This window comes from Globicephala melas, chromosome 1, assembly GCF_963455315.2.
Source record: "Globicephala melas chromosome 1, mGloMel1.2, whole genome shotgun sequence".
Taxonomy (NCBI): Eukaryota; Metazoa; Chordata; class Mammalia; order Artiodactyla; family Delphinidae; genus Globicephala; species Globicephala melas.
In genome coordinates, this window is record NC_083314.1 from 126192038 (window position 1) to 126216644 (window position 24607).

The window sequence follows — 24607 nt, forward strand, 5'->3', positions numbered from 1 at the left end:
AGTGCCTTTTGGTTTCCTCATTTATGCAGTAGGACTAATGAGACTTACTCACATCATACTCTTAGTATGACTATTAATGTGAGAAAAAAATCAATAGAACAGCAATATACCCTTACATAATATGCATTATGGTCCCTGTAATATTTCTGAACCATGAGTGTGCTTTTGACTGCCAACATTTCACTCTCTAGAGTGGCTACAGAATCATAAAACTGGTATGTGAGCACTGAATTAGTGACAAGACTCTCCATGGGGTGTAAGTGAGGCAAACCCAGGACTAGCAGTTAGAATACATGTGCTCCAATCTCAACTTCCTTATTCAACAGTTCAGCAAATCCTAGTGCAAATCTCTTAGCCTCAGTTACCCTCAGCTAGTTTCCTACTTTCCAAAAGTCGAATGATAAAAATCCCTGGCTATTGTGAGACTCAAAAAAGATAATAAGCATAAATGTGCATTAAAAAGTATAAGGTGATATGAAAATGTAAGGTTGATTCTTAATCATCTTTCCAGGGATTTAAATTTGATATGAAAATATAATTTTTGTAAGAATGAAGCACATAATCTCCATCTTCATACAATTTAAGATTAATAATTTGGATTTAACTCTCCTTCTTTGCAGTGCTTGTTATTATGCATATTCTTTTTATAAGTGCTTGGATACATTTTAATTTAATTAAATACCATGAATGTTGGTTAATGAAGTTATTAGAATGACGATAATGGATAGCATCATGAAGCTGAAAGAAGAAGGATTGGGTTTATAAGTTAAACTGTGCATAAATTTGTTTTTCTGATCCTACCATACAGAGCAAATGAGTAAAATTCGAATAAATATTAACTATTATCTAACGAATAGCTAGACATAGCTGATATTTTTATAAATGGATGGTCACAGGAAGGTAGCTCCACAGAGCTTCTCCCTTATCTACGGAAAAGTTAGGTTGTGAGTTCAACCACATCACAGACATTGCCTGAACCAACTGAAGTTGCCATTCCACTTGTTAGTTCGAACAACTTAGCGTACTTTCCCAAAAATATCTTTCTTGAGAAGTTTCTGAATATATGAGCTTCCTTAGAGTTACTTATAGTGATGATTTCTTCCTTTCTATATTTTCTATTCTATATGTAGAAATTAATTTCAAATTTATATTTAAAAAGTTTGGGATTAGCAGATGTAAGCTATTATATATAGGATGGATGAACAACAAGGTCCTACTGTATAGCACAGAGAACTATATTCAATATCCTGTGATAAACCATAATGGAAAAGAACATGTAAAAGAATATATATATATATATATGTGTGTGTGTGTGTGTGTATAACTGACACTTTGCTGTACAGCAGATATTAAACACAACATTGTAAATCAACTATACATCAATAAAATTAAAAAAATAATAATAAAAATACTCCGAGTAAGAAAAAAAAAGTGTTATAGAAATAATGCAAAGTACACTCTATGTCCTTTACTCAGTTTCATCAATCATTTTTCCCATTTGCTTCAACATTTGCTGTGTGTAAAGTATGCAGAAATATTTTTTTTCATTGAATTATTTGAGAACAGCTTGCATTCAGCAAGCCCCTTTCTCCCTAGTGATGTTCAGTGTGCATTTCTGAAGAAGGATATTCTCTTCTGTAACCACAGTGCAGTTTTTTAATTTTGTACATTTAACATTGGCATTATACTTTTATCCCATTACTATCCATGTTCCAATTTTGTCAACTGATTGAATAGTGTCCTTTAGAGAATTCTTTTCCCTTTAGTATTGTATTTAGTTGTCATACCACTTTAGTCCTCTTTAGTCTGGGGACTATTCCTTAGTTTTTCTTAGTCTTCCTTGACATAGTCTTCCTTCCTTCCTTCTACTTTTTAAAAAAATAGAATATTTCTCATTCTGCATTTGACTCATGTTTCCTCATGATTAGAGTCTAGTTATGTCCATTTAGGATTAAATAAGTGAAGCTGTAACTTCTCAGGGAATGATATCCAGAGGCACAGGATATCCAACCCTGTTTCTGAAATTGAGAGACCTATTTACATCTCTTGAATGCAATTCACATAGCTGCTCTCAAATGCTGTGATATCATGAAGCTAAAACTCACTTAAAACTTCTAGAGAACACTGACAAGTTTACACCAGACATTTGATTTTGAATAGAAAGACAAAATAAAATTCTTAATCACACATTATTTATTAATAAATCTAGATCCAGTCAGAAAAAATAGGAAAACTTAAAAAGATAAATTTTAAAATCATAGATTGTATATGACAAATATGGAAGCATTTTGAAAGCCTCTGTCAAATTTCTACTTATTATTCATTGCTGTTTATCTCAATCTCTGCTTCCTAGTTCATTCCTATTCTTTGATATCTGGAATCTCCAGAGATGTTCTTATTTTACCCTGCTGGTGTTTATAAGCTAGCAAAGATATTCTTTTGTCTCCAAAGCCAAACTTTGAGCATGAACACTGGGCTGTGTATCTCAAACTCTTTTTCCTCTAATCTCTATATGCTTAGTGCCTTTTGAAAGGATAGTCTCATTCTAATTATCCACAGGAGTTAAGATTATTGCCTAACTCAAGATAAAGAATGTTCCGTTAAGTTCCCTTTATCCTGTTATATTCCATCCATTCTTTCCTGTTTGTCAGGTCCTTATTTCATTAAACATCCTCTTTCTCCCTACATCTTTAAGCTCTTCTCCTCTATTAACTTTATCCTGTCCACATTTAAACAGGCTCAAGTCGCTCTTTTCTGAAATCAATCTTTTGACACATCACTTTTGTTTAGTCAACAATTATTGAGCACTTATAAAGGAAACCACAAACAAGTGGTCAGAGATGTAGGAATAGAATCAGAAAGCCATGATTACAAGAAGCCAAAAGAGGAAAAAATTCCTGGAGCAGTGAGTGGTTAAAAATGTCAATCAGGTTAAATAAGATCAGACCAGTTACCTTTGGGTTAGATAGTTTGGTGATCATTGCAACAATTCAGTGACATAATGGACCAGAAACTCAGCTGTGGAGGAATAAAGAGCAAATAAGAAGTGAAGAACTTAGATGTGGAGGCAAACTATGAATCCAGTTAGTCAAGGTGAAAATTTTGTTTTTCTACTTTTACATATATTATTTTTTGTGTGAGGAATATCTTTTGTCCCCCTCTACAATTGTCAAACTTACTCCTTTTTCAACTTTTAATGAAGCTATTCCTGAGCATCCCAAGAAAAATCAGGTGCTTCTTTCTCCATAGTTACATAGTACCTTGTGCCACCATTCGTGTGGGACTAATTCTCTGAATTGTAGTCTTTGGTTTTGTTTGTCCATGGTCTTATGGGACAGGGAACTCCTTCTGTCCAGAAACAGTGTTTGTTGACCTTTGTAACTCATGGCTTAGCACAAGACCTGGCACAAGATAGGGACTCCATAAGTACTGCAGAGTTAATGGATGCTGCTCTCTGTTCTTGCTTCCCACATGACTTCTTAGAACTAGAAATTAAAATTTGAAGAGATAACATGGTAGTGTCACAAGCAAGTATTTCCTGTCTGATATCTCCCCACCACCTTTATCCCCACTACCTTTATCCCCCTAATATATCCCCCTAATATAAATTCATACCCCTAAATATGAATCACCCCTTAATTTCCCTTATGCCTTCAATATGGTTGCACCTCTGTGGTACTGTGATTTATAAGATATATATATATATATATATATATATATATATATATATATATATATATATATATATATATATATGACCTTCATGCCATTTCTGGCACCGAGCTCCCAAAAACCCTGGAATTTCACATCAGGGGAGTGAGCTATAAAGGTGTTTTTATTATGTTAATGAGGTGACTTTGGGACCACACCTAAGGTTGGTTGCCAGGAGAACCAACTATGTGATTAGAGGATTGGAATTTTCAGTCCCACTCCACTGACTTCTGGGGAGGGGAGAGGGGTTGGAAGTTGAATCAGTTCTCAATGGCCAATGATTTAATCAATCATGCCAATGTAATGAAGCTTCCATAAAAAATGTTAAAGGACAGAGTTTAGACAACTCCTAGATCAGTATACATGTGGAAATTCAGGAAGAGTGGTATGCCCAGAGAGCCTGGAAGCTTCTCCCCTCATCCTTTCCCCATACTTTGCCCTATGTATCCCTTTCATCTGGGGGTTTCCAAGTTATATCCTTTTATAATAAACCAGTGATCTAGTAAATCAAATGTTTCTCTGAGATCTGTGAGCTGCTCTAGCAAATTAGTCAAATCCAAACACAGGGTCTTTGAAACCTCTAATCTATAGCTCATTGGTTGGAAGCATGTTACTGAACTGAACTTTGAATCCACTCACCTGCCATGTAGCAAAGCCAGTTTACTGACACCAGATGTGGTGAAGGAAAGTATAGTGTTTATTGAAGGTGCCAAGCAAGGAGAATGGGCAGCTTATGCTCAAAAGACCCCAGACTCCTCAATGGCTTTCAGGGAAGGGATTTTAAAGACAACATTGGGTGAAGGCTGCAGGATGTATGACTTTCTTCTGATTGGTTGATGGTGAGGTAACAAGGTGGTGTTTCAGGAAACGTAATCATCAATCTTCTGGTTCCAACCAGTCTGGGGTCTATGTGCTTATGGTCACCATGTAGTCATCCTCCTCCTCCTGGGCATGGTGGGTCTTAGTTTCTGCATAACAACTCAAAGATATACTTAGATTGTTATGTATATTCATTGAGGAGGAACTAGGATTTTGTTTTATCACCCAACTATTGTTTCTTGACTGCTTTTCCTTGGTTTCTGCATTCCCTCACTAAACTAATTAGTAACTGAATGAATCTGCTCTTTGGAACTCAGAGAAGGCCTAGGAGACAAAAGCCTTTTTCTAAAAATAAGAAGTGTGGTACACAGAGGGGCTTTTGTACCAGTGAGGGCCCCACAGGGTCCTTTCAGATTCAAGTGCAGGTGATAACCTGGAATTGCTACTGACGTTTGTTGGGGGTGGGGGAGCAGGGAAGTCTTGTAGTACTGAACCTTTATTCATGGAATCTCATGCTCTCTCTGGGTAGTGTGAGAATTGAGTTAAATTGTAGAACACCCAGCTGGTATTGGATAATTGCTTGGTGGTGTGGGAAACCCCCCATCAACATGTTGGAATTAGGTTCAGCACTTTAACTCCATTAATGTAAAGAGCAGCTTGCACCAAAGAAATTTTAGTTAATATGGTTCAACTAACATGTATTCATTACTTTATGTAGTCTAGGAAAAATGGGAGATACTTGTGTGTACTTGTCTCATATAAGCCTCAAAGCTGAACTGTCAGAGGGTATTGTCATCCTCATTGTGCAGATGAACATGGCACTCAGATTGTTTAAATAAATTGCCCCAAATGAATATGAGGTTCTTTTTTTCCACTTTTTACTTTGAAATAATTATAGGCTCACAGGAAGTTGTGAAGTTAGTGCAGAGAGCTTCCACATACCCTTTACCCAGTTTCTCCCATGTTACATTAGATGTAACTGTAGTATGACACCAAAACTTGGAATGGATATTAGTGTAATGTGTGCATGTAGTTCTACATCATTCTATCATATGAGTTGATTTGTGGATCCATCATCACAATCAAGATACAGAGCTATTCCCTCAGCACAAAGATTTACTGTATGTTATCCTTTTAGCATCACATCTACTCCTTCACCATCCATCATCTCTAGCCCCAACAAACACTAATCTGTTTCCCATCTCTTTAATTTTAATATTTATAGAATGTTATGTAAATGAAATAATTCAGTGTGTGACCTTTTGAAATTGGCCCTTTCACTCTTGAGATTTATTATCTAAGTTGTATCATACACCTCAATAGTTTGTTCCTTTTTATTGCTGAGTAATATTTTGTGATATGAATGTACCACAATTTGTTTAGCCATAAATGTGTTACAGAATATTTTGGCTGTTTCCAGTTTTTGGCTATAACAAATAAAGCTGCTTTGAAAAACTTTGATTTTTTTTTTCCAACCCACATATGTTGTTATATTTTAAATAAGTCTTTTGTAGATAGCATATTGATGAGTTATGTTTTTGTTTTTGTTTTTGTGGTATGGGGGTCTCTCACTGCTGTGGCCTCTCCCGTTGTGGAGCACAGGCTCCGGACGCGTAGGCTCAGCGGCCATGGCCCACAGGCCCAGCCGCTCCGCGGCATGTGGGATCCTCCTGGACCAGGACACAAACCCGTGTCCCCTGCATTGGCAGGTGGACTCTTAACCACTGTACCACCAGGGAAGCCCGAGTTATGTTTTTATCCACTCTGACAATCTCCATATTTTGATGGTGTATTTAGACCACTTAAAATTAATTTAATTATTGATTCATTAAGGCTTATGTATGACATCTTTTTCTTTTGTTTTCTGTTTGTTCTCCCCTTTTTTTTTTTGTTTCTGTTTTCTTTATCATGCCTTTCTGTGTGTTACTTGTGCACTTTTTAGAATTCCACATTGTTTTATCCACAGTGTTTTAGAGCATGCCTCTTGGTATATATTTTTTAGTACTTTCTCTATGAAGTATATAATATATACATAACTTATCATAGTCTGAGGGTATTCATATCTTACTACTTCCAGTGAAGTATAGAAACCTTACCTCATTTACTCTCCCACTTTTCTAATGTACTTATCTTAAATATTTTCTCTACACCATGAGAACTGTATCAGACAATGGTACAGTTTTTGTTTCACTTGTCAAATATGTATTAGAAAACTCAAGAGAAGTAAAGTGTTTTGTATTTATCTATCTTTTTACTTTTACCATTGTTCTTCCTTCCTTCCTGATGTTCTGTTTCCTTCATTTCTATCTAGAAAACTTCTTTTAAACTTTGTGTGTGTGTGTGGTAGGTCCACTGGAGACAAATTCTCTTAGTAGTCTTCATCTGAGAATGCCTTGATTTTGTCTTCATTCTGGAAAGATATTTTTGCTTGGAATAGAATATTGTGTTTAATAAAACAGGTCAGTCATTATTTAACATTCAAGTAGCCTTAAAATGGCCATAAGGCAATATTTGGAGATCACATGTATCAAAGTATAGAAACTTTTAAATAAAAAGTAAATAGTATTTTCCATGCTTTCCATAAATATTGCTATGAGTTTACCTCAGCTATAAGTTAAATAATATAAACTGTTAATCAAGATAAAATACACTTTTCCAAACTAAGAGATTTTAAGGACTTTAAGATTTTCTTTTTTATAGTGTTTATTTTATTTTTACTCGTTGACAGTTTGCTTTATTTATTTATTTATGGCTGTGTTGGGTCTTCGTTTCTGTGCGAGGGCTTTCTCTAGTTGTGGCAAGCGGGGACCACTCTTCGTCGCGGTTCGCAGGCCTCTCACTATCACCGCCTCTCTTGTTGAGGAGCACAGGCTCCAGATGCGCAGGCTCAGCAATTGTGGCTCACGGGCCCAGTTGCTCCGTGGCATGTGGGATCTTCCCAGACCGGGGCTTGAACCCGTGTCCCCTGCACCGGCAGTCAGACTCTCAACAACTGCGCCATCAGGGAAGCCCGGACTTTAAGATTTTTAAATGACAGCAGTTTCAGGATAAACAGAGTAAATAGTCAAGGATTCATTAGACCATTTTTCAGCAACCTAAGACCTGTGAACCAAACTGGCCTACTGTCTATTTTTGTAAATGAAGTGTTTGTTGTCATTGTTGGAACACAGCCATACTCACAACCTTACACATTCTCCATGGCTACTTTCTTACTGCTATTGTAGAGCTGAGTAGTTGCAATAGAAATCACATGGCCCAAAAACCTAAACCATTTACTCTGGTCCTTTAAGAAAAAAATTGCTAACCCTTGCATTAGATGTTTTAAAACAGGTTCCCAGCTGCATAACATACAGGTTTAGCATATTTAACCTCTCATAATCTTTAAAGGTAATTAAATATAACCGTAAGATAGAAAATCCTAATTACTAATTATCAGAAAAAATAGACTGAAAAAAAATGAAAATTATTATCTAAAAGCCATGAACACTACTGAAATCTATTGTTTAAAATAATTCTGAAAATAGTTTTAGTCATCACAGGTACTAACTAGAAAATATTACTTTCTATTAGTGCTCTTTATTCCATTGTCATTCCCCTTTCATGAAAGAAAGTCTTCTTTGAAATGCTTGAGTGCTGGGCCAATACCAAGGGTGATATGATGAAGAGGCTGTGTGTGTGCTCCTTGCAAGCTGGCAACATGTCCCCCAAACACTATAGTTCTTTAAGAGTCTTTTTTCAGGTTTGCAAGCCTGACACTGCACTTTGCTCTTTAATGTTAGGAAGAAGAAAATGGAGTAAAACCAGCAATTTATGCTGATGACATTTCAACAATACCAGACCTTCAGATTACAAACTATGGTTCTACCTCCCTTGTGTAGTTGAGTTGCACTCTTTGTGGAGCTTTTGTGAATTTTCATAATGGCTTTGCGTAATGGATAATTATATAATGAATGAATCTACATAATGATGGCAAGTTAAACTTTTACCATAAAATTGTACACCAATAATTTATATATACAGTTAAAATTACCTCTTTGCTCTGAGAGTTTTCTTTATAATTTTAACTTTCATTTGTCTGTATCCAAAGCCCCTCTATTTCTATCCAGTCATTAGTGGGCTATTCGGAATTGTTTGTATTCAGAACTGTTAATGCCTGCTCTTTGAATATAGAAAGCAAGAAAAATTTCAGTATTTTAAGACAAATATAAGGCTAAACAATGAGCCTGATGATATGATGAATCAATATAAAAAATAATCCATTATTCTCAGAGGAAAGTGCTTGCCCATATAAAACAGAAAACAGGAACCTACCAAGCATTTTGAAGCATTTCATAAAAGATCTTTTTCTTTTTAAATGAAACTTGATTTTCTGAGAGAGCAGGAGCATTAGGAAAAAAATAAATAATAATACCACACTAGATTATGTCTCCCCTTAGTGGACTGAATTTAGGGATAATTGTTGGCATTAGACTGTTTATATTTTGGGAATTAGATTTTCTAGTCTTTTCCCCCAAGTGATTTCAATGTCACGTTACATGTGCTACAGGAAGGTATTACAAGAATGGTTATGTCTAAGCAAGTTAGGGCTCCTTTGAAGGTTATCATCTCAGAAAATGAAGCTTTTACTTTGGGTGTGAGTTTCATGCTATTTCATTCAGAAGTGGGACTCCATGGGCAAAAAATTGCATTAATAATACTGAAGTAGATCCTATAAAGATTCAGAAAGAGCAGAGTAGGTACTGTGAAATTATAAAATGAGCCTAACTAATACTTGTTTATTGAGCACTTAGTATGTCCCAGGCACTGTTCTAACACAGGTTAACATATGTTAAATGGTTTAATGTGAAATAGTATTATAGGGCTTCCCTGGTGGTGCAGTGGTTAAGAACCCGCCTGCCAATGCAGGGGACACAGGTTCGTGCCCAGGTCCGTGGAGCAACTAACCCCCTGAGCCACAACTACTAAAGCCCGCACACCTAGAGCCTGAGCTCCGCAACAAGACAAGCCACCGCAATAAGAAGCGTGTGCACCAAATGAAGAGGAGCCCCCGCTTGCTGCAACTAGAGAATGCCCTTGCACAGCAATGAAGACCCAACGCAGCCAAAAATAAATAAATAAATTAATTAATTAATTTTAAAAAAAAGAAATAGTATTATAACTTCATGTTCCACATTCATGAGGAAAGGAGCATAATTTTCATTTGAACCCAGGTTTTAATGATCATTTGAACCCTGGCAGTCAGTGAAGATACAACTTGGTTTTACTTCCTCATAAATGTAAGATCTTATTCTCAAGACTACATTTTTATACAAACAAGGCCTACTAGAATTTTAGTGCTGTTCCTGGATTATTATTAAAATTATGTAAGGAAAAATATGTTAATAATGATTTTTTTTTAAATCAAGGACTAATGTGTCCTTGACAATTATAGACGAGCATATTGTTGGCTTGAAATAAATTATCATAAAGGAGTAATGACTTCTAGTGTAAAATAGCATTATATCCATTTTTCTTAACTCAAAATTAATATATCACTATTGAATTTTAATTAAATTCCAGCTTGTTTTAAAATTATATTATTTTATTAGTTTGACCATAATTGGGAATAATCATCATTAGTGGAAAATTAGAATCATCTTAGTAATCTTGGATAATAGATCAATAAAACTATGGTAAACACATTTTATTCCTTTCACTTTTTGTGTGCTCTCTCTTTAAGATCTGTGATTCAGGCAATTATGGCTACATAGGAGGCGCTCAATAAATATCTGTTAAATGACATAATATTTTAGAATACTATAAAGTCTTTTAATGATTAATAAACATATTAACTGATTAATGTTTTAAAATTAATTTGACTAATAATTATTTTCATTTATAACTTTTGTGAGTAGATCATTCCTCAAAGAGGTTATAGAAAAAGCTAATAGCTTTTTTATAATTATCAAACTCCTATTAAACAAGGCAATATAGCAGAGTGCTTAAAAGGACATGGTTAGTACTTGGACTACTTGGTTTCAAGTTCCTACTTACTCTGCCACTCACTGTGCGTGTTAACCTGGGCAAATTTTTTAAGCTCTCTGTGCCTCAGTTTCTTCATCTGCAAAACAGAGATGATGGTGATGATGATGATGTTGATAATAATACCACAGGAGTGTTACATAAAAGAGATATGATAGATAAAGAGTTTAAGAGAATACTCAGGCAAAATTAAGAGCTCCAAATTCTTAGCTATTACTATTAAAATTTATTTTACCATTCATCTTTACATAAAAGTTGCTTGAGGACAGATAATAAAAGATGGAAATGAAAATACTGTGATAAAAATCAGATAAATGCATTGTAATGATTGCATACCTAAACTAGTGAGACGTTATTTTGTATTTAGTTTTTTCTACATATAAAGTAGAAGAGGGATTGTTTACTGAGAAACTACCAGAATGACTTTGAGAAACAAAAGTTTGAATTATTCAGATTCTAATAAATAGTGCGTGACAAGAGAGAAAGACAAGAAACGCAGTGTATTGGAGGAGGGGTATATTTGTTTCCTTGAGTTGCATTCTGTGCTGTAGGAAAAAAATCTATAAAAATAAAGAACAAAAGTAAAGAGTCATTCACATGGCTGTAGATTCCTAAGGGGTTGCCTTCACAGTAAAAGAGCACGTCTCTCTGAGACTTCTGTGTGATTACTGACCTACCAAAGCCAAGGTAAAGGAGGAAAAGGGTACTGTGACCAGGAGACCATGAATAATGGTGCCCTGTATTTCTGTTTTTATTATTATTATCATCATCATCTATAAATTCTCTAATCCTAGTTTAGTCTGCAACCCAATTTCAGCCTATTAATGTTTCCAAAACTTTATGGAATATTTTCTATCAGAAACAGTACGTTCACCCTATTTGAAAATGTTATAAAGGGAATTTTGTCCTAAGGGAAGAGGTTCAGCATTTATGAAATGTCTCCTAGTGTAACGCATAATGTAAATGTCTCATGAAATGTTGAGGAACTAATTTTCCAGACTTACAAAAAAGGCAAAATGCAACACTTACTGCATATAAACTTTGCCTGAGAGTCTGAGACTTAAAAAACTAGATTTATTGTATATTTTTTATCTGAGGCTATGTTTCATTATAATACTAAGACATTTATAGAGCATACCCTTGCATAAATTTACAAATTAATAATAGGCTGTACTAAAATCTTGAAAACTTTCCATCAAAATATACAGGAGTATGGAATTCATTAAAATAACTTTTTATTTAGGGTTTTTCTTTTTCCACCTTCCTTGTTAGCCAGTTTTTCTTTTTTCTTAATGTTTCCTTTTACATTAGGTTTGAATTTAATCCAGCTGTATTGTTTCTGGACAGTGCTGAAGCTCTGAAGATGTATTATACCCATGCATCACCATAGCATTGTCATTCTGACGATATATTAGTGTAATACATCTTCAAAGCCCTCAAATGAGAAGCTGTCTAGAAGGAATGGGGCGAGGAGAAGATTCAATTCAATTACAGGACAAAAGAAGCAGCTAAAAAGAAGGAGAGAACTCTCAAAGCAAGACTCTCAGTAGAGTTGATTATAACCAAGTATTTCATGGAAGTATATTCTATTTTTCCTTTTGTGAGATGACAAGGAATAATTACAGATTTTGAACACACATCTGTAAAGAGAAAATGGCTTCTCAACCCTGTGTTTGATCCAGTAGAAGCTGGATGGTTTTTTGGAAACATTTAATTGATTTTGTGGAAAGTCATATAAGTATTGCTATTCATTTAATATATAAACATAAGGTATACAGTAAATCTACAGATTGATTTCTTAAAATATGATAAGTATAAAGGAATGCTTACCTTCCAAATAAAGCCTTAGTTGGCACTTTAAAATTTTTCAAACATATATAAATACAGACAGTAGCTGACTGAAAAGTGAGTAACAGGTAACAAATGAGAAAACTAACAGCTCTTCTTAGCCATCTCCTGACTATTTCCACTAGATTGGGCTGTATGTAGTGATCAATAAGTCTTATTACTAGGATAAATTTTTCTTGGATATCTCTCATGTGTTAAAAAACAGAGAGACTCTTAGCTTCATCATAGTACAAATACATTGACAGTCAGAAGCATGTGGTCTGTCTTATATGTTTTGCAAAACTAGACTTCTAAAGTAAAAAATTCCTAACTCCTTATTTAAAGGTTATGTTATGAATAATTATTTATATCTATTTTCTTCAAAAATCACCTATTGAGCACTTATGTGTCAGACAGTTTGCTGAACATTGAGTATAGAGACGAAAGAAAAAATACAGCTACTACCTTCAAGGAGTTTACAGTCTTGGAATAGATACAGGTGAAGAGGGAAACAATTACACATTAACTAAAATACTATGAATACAATAATAAGGCATCTTTGAGAAGTTATCTTTTAACCAAGCCTTGAAGTTAAAGGAAGGGAAGCTACTGTGTGAAGCAGTGTTGTGCATTCTAAGTGGAGACAACAGCATTTGTAAAGGCTTGAAGGCAGGAAAGAATTGGGTGTGCTGTGAAACTGAAATTTGTGGGCCTGGAACAAGCTGAGAAAAGGGGAAGAGAAAGAGGGCTTAATGTGAGGTTGGAGAAGATTAGCTGAGTCAGGTGATCAGCTCAACTAGGGATTGTAGGCCATGGTGAGATTAGACTTTTTTTTCCCCCTGAATGAAAAAGAAACCCATGGGAAGTTTTTGATCACAAGAGTGAAACGATTTGATTTTAATGTTTAGAAGATGCTTTTGGTGCTGTTTAGAGAATGAGTTGCTGGGAGCCTGAAGTATAGCATAGCAGGGAGACAATTTAGGAAACCACCGTTGTATATGAGATGAGAGACCATGCTGACCTTAACAAGGGTGATGGCCATGGAGATGAAGAGAAGTAGGTGAATCCCAGATTATACAGGTAAAACCTAAAGACTGAGAGATGGGAGATGGGGAATGCCTTTAGTCTTCTGGCTTCATCAACTTCAAGAATGGGCTTGTTGTTGACTGAAATGAGACAAACTTACAGGAGAAGGAAAAGTCACATCTGGGACCTGCATAAGTCCCTGGGAGGGCCACCAAGTGAGGGTCTTTGGCTTCATGCAGGAAAGAATTTAAGAGCAAGCCAAAGAAAGGAGAAAGTGAGTTTATTCAGAGAGATACAGACTCCATAGGCAGAATGTGGACCTTCTCAGAAAGTGAGAGAGGTCCCAGGGCATGGGGTTGTTGGTTTTTATGGGCTGAGTAGTTTCATATGCTAACGAGTGAGAGGAATATTTTTGCTATTTTGGGGAAGTTTGGGGATTTCCAGGGAATAGGCCACTGACCTCTTTTTGGCCTTTTATGATCCTCTTTGGAACTGACATGGCGTAAGGGGCAGTGATTTTTAGCACTGTAATGAAGGCATAATGAGCTAAAGGTCAGTGACCAGACCATTCAAGAAACCACCTTGGTTTCAGCCGGTTCTAGCCAGTTTTTATCACATCCTAACAGCTGCACCCCTTCTTTGTTTATCTAGCAGTTGCTTCATGCTCCTTTCCTTCCTGTCTCAAAACCAGGAGACAAATATATCAATATTTGGAGAAAAATCAAGATTTCTATTTTGGCCATGTTAAATTATAAGACATATTAGACATTCAAATGGAAATGTCAGTGAATTATTGGATATATGAGGCCTGATATCAAGGAAGAGGCCAGGACAAGAATGAGACTTGAAGTCATGAGTATAAGTTTATCCTAAGGAGGCAAAGTAGACAGACAGAAGAAGGTCCATGACCAATGTCTGAGGATTTGGACAACAAGAGAGCGAAGAAACTTAGAAAGAGTTGCTAGTGTGAAAGATGAAGACCTAGGAGAATAAAACTCAGAGAGGAAATTGTTTTAGTAATTAGAAAGAGATTTAATGAATTGAAATGTAGCAAGAGGTAGAAAAATAGCTATTGTGTTGGTAATATGGAGATCATGTTTGACTGTGATAAAAGCCATTTTAGTGACATTGTGGGAACAGGAGCCAGACTGGGTGGGTTAAACAGGGAACGCAGGTGGGTGTTGGTGAACAAGTGGAGAAAGCTTGTCTCTTTCAAGGAATTTTGTGGTGATGGGGAGAAGAGAAATGGGATGTTTGCTGGACTGTTGTGTAAGGTTCAGGGGAGGGATGCTTTTTTTTTTAAAAGAGGATAGTATAACAAACCCAAAGAACCTATCCTGTATATCATATGGCTTCAGCAATTATCAGTGCATGGCTGATTTTGTTCATTCGTGCTGTCTCTTCCAACTTACAGGAGGATTTTTTTTTTTTTTACAAAAATGTTAATTTTAAAAGTACCATAAGCAGTAGTAATTGCAGAACATTTAAGCCCCAATGAATCATAAAACAAATAGTACCAGCTATAAAAGTGATATCCTCTTCTCTTTTATGTTTTGTTCTTAAACCCATGATATAGAGGCTTCTGATGGACCAGTGCAGAGTGCATAAGGAGCTGAAAACTCTCAGGTGTGCATTGTATGCTGCTCCCAAGCTCTCTCTCCTCGGCTCTCTCACTGGAACATTCCTGTCACTTACAAGAACACAAAGCTCCTCAGTTCCAGCTCTTTCAGGAAAGCTTCTATTCTCCTCTTTTTATAGCATGCTATGTCTCTTAGTTCTGTTCTGTTGCTTTGCCCTGAAATTGTGTGTGCTTTATGCTCAATTCATCACCCCAGGTGTCTGCTGCCCTGATTGGCATCAGCCTGGAAATATCACCTGGAAGTTTATTGCTCAAAGGAATCACCATCCTTTTCTTTTCCCTTGTGGCCTGTAACAGGAGGTGCAGTCTTCGAAAAAGTCAGCCTTTCTCTTCCCAGGTGTTCTCTTGCTCTGCAGCCATCACATATTGCCAACTGCTCCTATCAAAATTCTGAAATGTTGCAGAGCATATGTTGGATCCACAAAGTTTGATCAAGAAGAAGGAAGAAAGTGATTTGATGTAGTTTCCAGATAGAAAAAAAGTGCTTTTGTCTACATACTTGTTGAATCTGATTTGTATAGTAATAGGTAGACTAGCTCACTCTGAATAAGACAAATACTCAAATAATGTTAGCCTATAATACAAAAATGAAACTTTTATATGATACATTTGGTGCAATTGTTAAATTGTTAAATTTGTGTTGAATCTCTCAAATGCTGCTTCTGTGGTACATAAAGTCCATGCATATTCTAAGACTGTAATCTAAAAGTGTTGAGGTGGAGTGAAAATTCCAACTCAGGTAGTTTGGTAATGGAATTGGATATCAACCTTTACTTGCCTTCAATACGCAAATGTATCCTCTCTGGGATTTCTGCCTAAAGATGGTGAGATGATGGGGTAATCAAATGTAAGGGGGTTGAATAGAATGTAATTTCTCCAAACCCCACTAAAGAGAAGAAGGACACATGTTAAGCTCGTTAAGGCCCTGACATAATCATCTTTAATCATGATGTCTAGACTAAACATCAAACATGCCTAGATTAAGATATGTGATTCAGATTATCTTTCAACATCAGTATTCTTATACACTGCCTTTCAATTTCATTATTTTAAAATTATTCATTCATTTATATCTCTCAAACATTCACAAATTTGAAATCTGCTCAGGAAAGGTGATACTGACCTACTAAAGATATAGGAGCAGCCCATCCTCAGAATACAAATAAGTGTATCCATACAATCACTAGAGAATCAGAGGAGGAATCTTGTGAACAATCCACAGGCTGAAGACAGTATTGGGATCAGTGATTCCCAATTGTGAATGTTGAAAGGACTATATGTAGCTCTGTGATCGCTGATAGGGATGTGGATTATCATTTTGGAAGGATTCAGACATGGGCAAAAGACATGTTCATTCAGACATGCTCCTCCTGAGATGAGCAAACCCACTGACTTGGCTCACTTTTGAAGATTCATGTTGATACAAACAACACCATCTTTTATCTCTGCTAGGGTATAATAAAATCCACAAGAGCTGAATCCACTTCTATCTGATTCTTCATTGTGCTTGACGTATAGTAGGTGCCTAAAAATATTTTTGAATGAATGATAAAACCTGAAACATACTTCTGATGACTTCAGATAATGATTTGATTTCTTCTTCTTTTACCACTGGCAAAAATAATGATACCAAAAATGTCCTTTGTGAGCACTTATTATCTACCAGGCAACTTATATTCATTTACTTAATTAAACCTCAAAAAAAGTCCCTATATTGTAGGTGGTGTGATTTGTATTTTTTGTGCTAGAGAAACTGGAACTCAGCATTCAGTAATTTTCCCAAGAACACAGCTAGTATGTTTCAGAGTTAGAATTCACACTAAATTTTGATAGATTTTAAAGCCCAAGCTATTAACCATCACTAAAAGGAGGGTATAGGATGTGAAGTACTGGCTACAAGGAGATGCTAATAGTATTAGAATTAGAATTTAGAAATTCTAGAAATTCTAGAAATTAGAAATTAGAAATTTCTGGCTATTGGGCTTATTATTTTAGAAAGATGTTCATCTCAAAATGGCCAAGGTTTTCTGGAACAATTTCCACCAATGAGAACTATCGTAAAATTGAATTGAAACACTATTAGGTAATAAGCTCCCTATTACTGGAATAGTAATAAAGACTGCATAATTTCTTATCAGGAATGCTGCCTAAGTGAACTCTGGCATTTATGAAAGTGAAAGGATTCACTAACAATTGTTATCATAGTATTTTATTTAAAGAGCAGTGTATTAGTCAGGGTTCTCCAGAGAAACAGAACTAATAGAATATATATATATATTCACATATATATATACACACACTTTTTTTTAACTATTTACTTTTACATAGCACTTTTTCTTTTATTCTAAATGTATGTCCTTCTCATTTTTATGTAATAAAAGTGAGACCAAATGGCATAATTTTGTTTAATATGTGTATATATATATACACACATATATAAATTATATATTTTATATACATTAAAATAAAATTTTGTTTAATATATATAAACACACATTTTTAATGAAGTAATGGTGATTCTAAGTGATAAAATTTATTTAATGTTTATATATGATATATATTTGATATATATAATGTATACATATATGATATATACACACATTTGATGTCACCATTATTTCATTAAAAAATGAGATGTTAATGTTGATAAAGAAGACAAGACAAACTTTTAGTATAAAAGACTGCCTTGTGTAAAAATGGATAGTTGATAATCTTACATTAGATACTCTTATCTGTTTGTCTATCTATCTTGTCAGCAAACCTAAAATATATTTTCTGTAGATTAAGAGTCAACACACTACAGCCTGTGGGGCAAATTTCTTCTGCTGCTTGTTTCTGCAAATGAATTTTTATTGAAACATAGCCATATCATCTATGGCTTCTTTCATGCTGCAACAGCAGAGTTGAGTTGTTGCAACAGAGACCCTTAAGTCTGCATCTAAGGGTCTGCATCTGAAAATATTTACTATCTGGCCATTTACAGGAAAAGTTTACTGACCCCTGCTGTAGATTATAAAATGATTCCATCTCCTATTTTTAGTACAGATTTTCTTCTCAATATTACACTGAATATAGATGGCTGATATTGCATCTTTAGAAGGCCAATATTTCATTTCATGGTTAGTATTTAGGCCAATATTTCATTTCATTTCAATATTTCATTTCATGGTTAGCTTCCTAGGTATTATATAATTCCAATAGAGGTCTATTTCTCCATTTCTTCTTCAACTAATTCTTCAAATGTATGCATTTTTTCTTTTATTTTGCCAAGTTTCAGTCAACCAGTGAACCAGTTGACCACTAAATTCCCTTCAAATTCTTTGAGTTTAAAATTTCACATTATCATGTTCTTATATGTTACTTTCAGACAATATCCTCCACATCTATGCCAAGATGATTTTTATTACGGAATTTGAAAGGACTACATCTCTGACTGCATTGTTCTATTAATAGGAAAAAAATTGCGTCTCTGGACTTTTATCCAGGAAGAATGCAGTTCTGAGCCAATGTATGTGGCCACTTTTGAGTGAGTCTAGATTTTTTTCTTGGAAAGAGAGTTGGAAGCTGCCACATTTTCCCAGGAGGCCTGTGGGACTTCACTGAATAACAGCCATAGAAGCATCTCTAGGCTGAATAGCTCCCGCATAGTAAGATAAAAGTTGCTGTTTGATCAACATCCAATGGGTAGAGAAAGCACAAGAAGTAAACAGTAGGGGGAAAAAGTTGTCAAGTAAAATCAGTAAAGCCTCTGTCTGGGATTTGGGAAGCCAAACAATGGGAAAATGTGTGATTTAATAGTATTGATCTTCAGAGACATCCTCAGCAGAGGCTCTTCTGCCCTAAATGGGGATTCATTGTGTTAAATGTTGATCACTCACTGTTCCAGGAGTCAAATACATTTCTTGATGTGTTCAAAGTATACTGCAATTTAAGCTATAATAAGTACTATTTCTATCCTTTAGAGGTGAAATAAATAAACTGTGTAAATAAATTTGAAATGGCAGATTAAAATAACAGATCTTGGGATGCTCATTACTGACCTTTGCTAAGAGTTCATCTCTTACTGAAGTGGAGATAAAACTCACTGAATTTCTCAATCACATTGGATATTACTCTGTGTTGGAGGATGTGGCTGAATGAGAAAATGAAAACAACAAAGAATGGCAGATTTACACTAAACATTGTACTATATTCTGATTTGATATCTTTTTTAGAGCAAGATAGTATGGTTAATGAAAAAAGAAAAAGTCATAAATTTAAGCCCTGTCACCTTACTATGGGATCTTGGGCAAGCCCCTTAACTTCTTAAGAACACAACTTTCTCATCCCTAAAATGGAGGTATAAGAAACTCTCTAAGGTATTTCCTGCTCCAAACTCCTTTAATTCTGTGAATCTAGTTACAAGCTAAGTTCCATAGATAGGGCATACAAATTCTGTCTCATTACATTGTCCTAAAATACAGATACGTGAAATTCACATACATGTGCATACAAGTACACAGAATCATGATCTGACTAAAGAAAACTTTGAGGTACAGTCAAACCAAAGCATCTTAACAACATATGAAAGACAGAAATCAAGTAATAGATATGCTATCTGAGAAGACAAATATCAGCTTGGTAAAAAACTAAAATCTGAGCTTATTAGCACACGGGGCAAAGACAGTAACACAATGGCTCATAGAAAGCTTGTTGTCCAAAAGATGGGAGCAAAACATTTTGTCAGGTGAGATTGATTTTTTTGTGAGGTTTGAGAGTAACTTTTACATATGTCAGTAGTGTCTGTCAATATAGGACACTAAACAATCAACAGGGCTCTAATGACTGTTTCTATATTAATCTTTGGTGACTGTTAAAGGTAAGCAACTATTTGGAAGGAGAGTCATATAGTGTGTTACTTTACAGTCGTCTAACTTAATAAAGAGACATGACATTTAAATGCTAGAGGAGAAAATTTGACAACACAACCAGTTGTCTTTTCTAAATTTTGAACAGGATTTGCTCTTCAGAAACTTTAAAAGTGAAGTTGGAATTATCTGATCAGATTCTATGAAATGGAGCTAGATCTGAGGCAGAAAGTTTCTTCCCAAGAAAAAACAGAGTAACTGCATCAAGATGTAGATTCCAGCCTCATCTAGGGACAGGAAATATGAAAGAAAGTTTAAGGCCCCAGGTAGCAAAGATAAGGTGTCAGAGACAAGAGCTTGAAAGTATAAATAGCTACTTTCCTTCTTTCATCTATTTATTCCTTGTATATACATCATGCCAGATACTTTGCTAAATGCTTTAGGCATGCTATATTATATGTTCTTGTAACAGTGCAAAAAAAGATGTGTTATCATGTCTATTTTACTCATAGACAAACAGGTTTAGAAAGGTTAAATGAAATACTAAGTTGAGATATCATTGCTATATAATTTGCCATATAAATTATGAGTATTTTTTCCTTGAGATGATATCATATTCAGTATTTTGTTCAAGGTGAAATTAGCCAAATGGGATTCAGTGAATAATTGTGATATCGCCGTAACAGTGATTAGCAAGAGAACTATTTTCTTAATTAAATATGCCCATCCAAATTGCATCAGAGTACTTCATTCCAGATGTTGTTATTATAAACAAGGTTTTTGGTTACTTATTGGTCATATGAGTGTATTTTGATAGCACATAGTAAAAGCATCCTTTTAAGTTAAAATGTTATTCGTTTTCAGAAAAACAATAGTAGTATGAGCTTGTTATAATATTTCTGGTGAGCCTTCTTTCTAGTTTGGCTCTGTTCTCCTTGTGCAATATTTGGTTCTATTTTTCTTCAAATAATTTTCTTTGATCAGTCTCTACATTTTTTTTCCTCCTCTTTTGTGAATCATAAGAAGCATATTATAGTCCTTTATAGAACTCAGTCCCTCCATGTGTTAGAGCTTCAGAGACACTGTCCATTTTTCAGACCAAAGTGAAATTGTATTTATTTCATTTCATTTGTTTTAAATTATACCATCATGTAAGAACCAAATAGTCCCTGGGTATTATTTTCTGAAAATGATAATAAAATTTTATAAAAGCAGGAAAGTCATTTCATTGGGATAAGCCAACTAAAAACTAATAAACCCACTCAAATAAATAAACACACAAAATCAAAGGGCATAGCCTTTGAACTTTCCATCTCTTTTTTCCAGGATATAGATATCATACATCATTGATAAGGTCTCAATATATCACATTTCTCCCTTTATATGGAGACTGACAGTTTTTTTTAAAATATACCAAAAGGTAGCAGTCTAACTTTTAATTAAAAGAGTAAGAGTAGGGCTTCCCTGGTGGTGCAGTGGTTGAGAGTCTGCCTGCCGATACAGGTGACGTGGGTTTGTGCCCCGGTCCGGGAAGATCCCACATGCCGCGGAGCGGCTGGGCCCGTGAGCCGTGGCCGCTGAGCCTGCGCGTCCGGAGCCTGTGCTCCGCAACGGGAAGAGGCCACGACAGTGAGAGACCCGCGTACCGCAAAAATAAAGAGTATTGATACCTATATTTCCTCAATGATTTAGTGCTGACCTACTTGCATTTTTCATCAAGAATGAGCTTCACATTTGCCCATAGGGAACTATACTGTAAACCAACATAAACAATTATCAAGAAACTTTAACACTAACATTGGAGAGAAGCACTCTCCTTAAAAAGTTAATTATATACTGTTGGAAATTCTGTACGGTGAGGTAAGAAAAATAGAAAGAGCACTGGACTGGGAGTCAAAAGAACTGTTTTCTCTCAAAGCTCTGCTATTGTGCCTTACTCACTGAGTAAGCTGCTTAACCTCTTTAGAATTTAATCTTCTTATATCAGAATATGAAAGTTAAATTTGCCCAACTGGATTTTTTCAATAAGATGAAATAATCAACATGAAAGCATTTCTAAAATCAGAAGTCTTAAATGGATATAAGTAAGATATTGGCAGACTTATTGCTTCCCATAAAATTGTATTTGAAAGGACTTGAATGCTAGGAAGTAGTTTTAATTTCCCCAACTCTCTCTATTTTTTCCCTAAAACTTTGTAACCTAGATTTTCTAAATAACACTTTAATGTAAAAATTCAGGGTGAAGGGTGGGATGTGAATGGAAAAGAATTAAAAATAACATTGTAAAAGTGAGAAATCAATTCATCCCACCTCTTGTATTAAATGGTTTCTATTATTACATGAAGACAATGAAAGAAATTTTCCCTAGGCCTCTGTTTTCACTCAGTAATGACAGTAAGTGATTTCAACACATATTTATATGTGTTTTAATATTGATTCTATGCACGATACTGAGCTGGATTTAATGGAAGAACATTGACTGACTGATCTGCCTATCTAAGATGTCTGAACCCTTCTGGTAAATTTCTATAGAGAAAATACTTCAAATTTTTTTTTTTTTTTTATAAATGAGGTTTATATGCCTGACATCAGAATAGCTCTCTTCAAGTGTGTCTATTTGTCACTAAGTCAGTTGCTCCTTTATATGGTAAAAAGCTGATGTATTTTACTACTCATTAGAGGAAATAGTCTTAAGGAAGATAGCCTCCCTCCTACACTCAATTTAATTGTCATTTGAAAGCCAGTAATGCAGCCAAATCATTTACACTAGCTATATCCTTTATTTCAGAAGAGGGTTAGAAACTTTAGTGACCCTTAGAATCAGATAAGCTTTTTACATAATCGAGACAACCGATATTCCATTTTTAATGGCTAATACCCAGGCAGATTCAAAGGCAGTTTAGAGAGGGAATCTGCCATACAATTAAAAGGGGAATGGAGGGCTTCCCTGGTGGCGCAGTGGTTGAGAGTCCGCCTGCCGATGCAGGGGACACCGGTTCGTGCCCCGGTCCGGGAAGATCCCACATGCCGCAGAGCAGCTAGGCCTGTGAGCCATGACCACTGACCCTGCGCGTCCAGAGCCTGTGCTCCACAATGGGAGAGGCCACAACAGTGAGAGCCCCGCGTACCTCAAAAAAAAAAAAAAAAAAAGGGGGGGAATGGAACTGCAGAAAATATCCATGTATTTCATTTTGGAAATTTAGGAACTATACAAATACATAAGTATATGTAAATATAGAGAGAGATAGATATTTACATTTCAGGTAAAGTGATATTGTGTGCATGTTGTGACAGAATTGGTAGAACAGAGAAAATTGATTTATCTGTGAATTTGGAAGTTAACTTCCCAGGAGAATTAACAGGAAATTTTTTTTCTCATATGGTCGTCATTTCAGGATTTAGATAATGAGCAGTTAAAGATAATCGGCACTTCTTTGCATAAAAAATATAAATTATAAGATATTTAATATATCTTAATAGCTTTCAGGTATAACCAGATAAGCTTGGACAAAAGAGTATTTCAGATTTATTGAAGCAGTCTGCTCAGGTTTGCTATCTTCTGTTAGAAATTCCACTACTTCCTCCAGGTAAGCTTTAACTCTTTACTCCTGTAGTCCTAAACAATGAATTTAATTACTTTCTGTATTCATTAACTAAATATTTTTGTAAAGCCTGCCACAAAGGTACTATGCTAAATTTCAGGCAAATAGATGACCAACAGCAATCATGGTACAGCAATTTCCTTGTTGTGTTCCTGTTTTCCTCGGTTTGAACTTCAACTCCGTAAGCCAAGGTAAAACTATTTTTAGTGCACTGTTTCTTGCCTCATAGACATCATTTTTTTCTTAATCATTATAAATCTTGAATCCTAGAAGCCAGGCTTCTTGTTCATTTGCCCCTTTTAGTCAACTCAAATATTTTCATATCTCCCCATGCCCAGCTTCTTCATTAATTCTCTGTTCCATCCCCTCCCTGGTCTCTAAAATCATTCACTGCTTGAAATTAAGGATTCATCTGAGTTTGGATGTACCACAATATCTCTTGCAAGTACTCTATTAGCAATATTTACTTTCAAATGACTAGGGTTGTGCTCACAGGTGACTGAGTTAATTCAGAAACTACAATATATTTAAAGTAGTGTTCTTTTAATCTCAAGCTACTCTTGATATTAGGTTTTAATGGAATACATATGTCCTATAAAATGTTTTTCTAGAATTCAAAATAAATCTGTTTCTTACTGGTTAAGAATAGTTCAGACTTATTTTCCTGCAAATTGTTGGCACATGCTTTATTTTTAAAAACTTAATTTCCCATTTTATAATTGAATATTCTTGGAATATTTAAAGTTTAATTTAAATGTACTTCAATTCCATTCTGCTATTTATTTATTTTTTAAAACCCCAGTACACAACACTGAGGTAATATTGTTCTTCAGTTCACAGCATACTGTCATTGGTCCACACGAAGCCTCCTTTATTTTACTTTTATTTTATACCCTTTATTCTCATCCCCTTTCCCTCTCCTGCCTTATCCTACTCATTCTAATGTGTTTGCTATAGATTCATGAATGTGAATATATCCTTATAAAGTGTATAGAATTATTTGGGCGTTTTAAATTTATGTAAATATCAATACTTAAAAAGATCCATTCCCAAACATCCTTGCCAAAACTTCACGTTAAACAACTTTGTAATTTTTGCCAGTTTCACAGATATAA

General features: G+C 35.1%; 1 protein-coding gene across 2 annotated transcripts in view; it reads left to right on the forward strand.

Moving 5' to 3' along the window:
- The window catches only part of NEGR1 (neuronal growth regulator 1), a 909340-nt gene that overhangs the window by 543327 nt on the left and 341406 nt on the right, over positions 1-24607 (forward strand). The gene's annotated exons all lie outside the window — the stretch shown is intronic.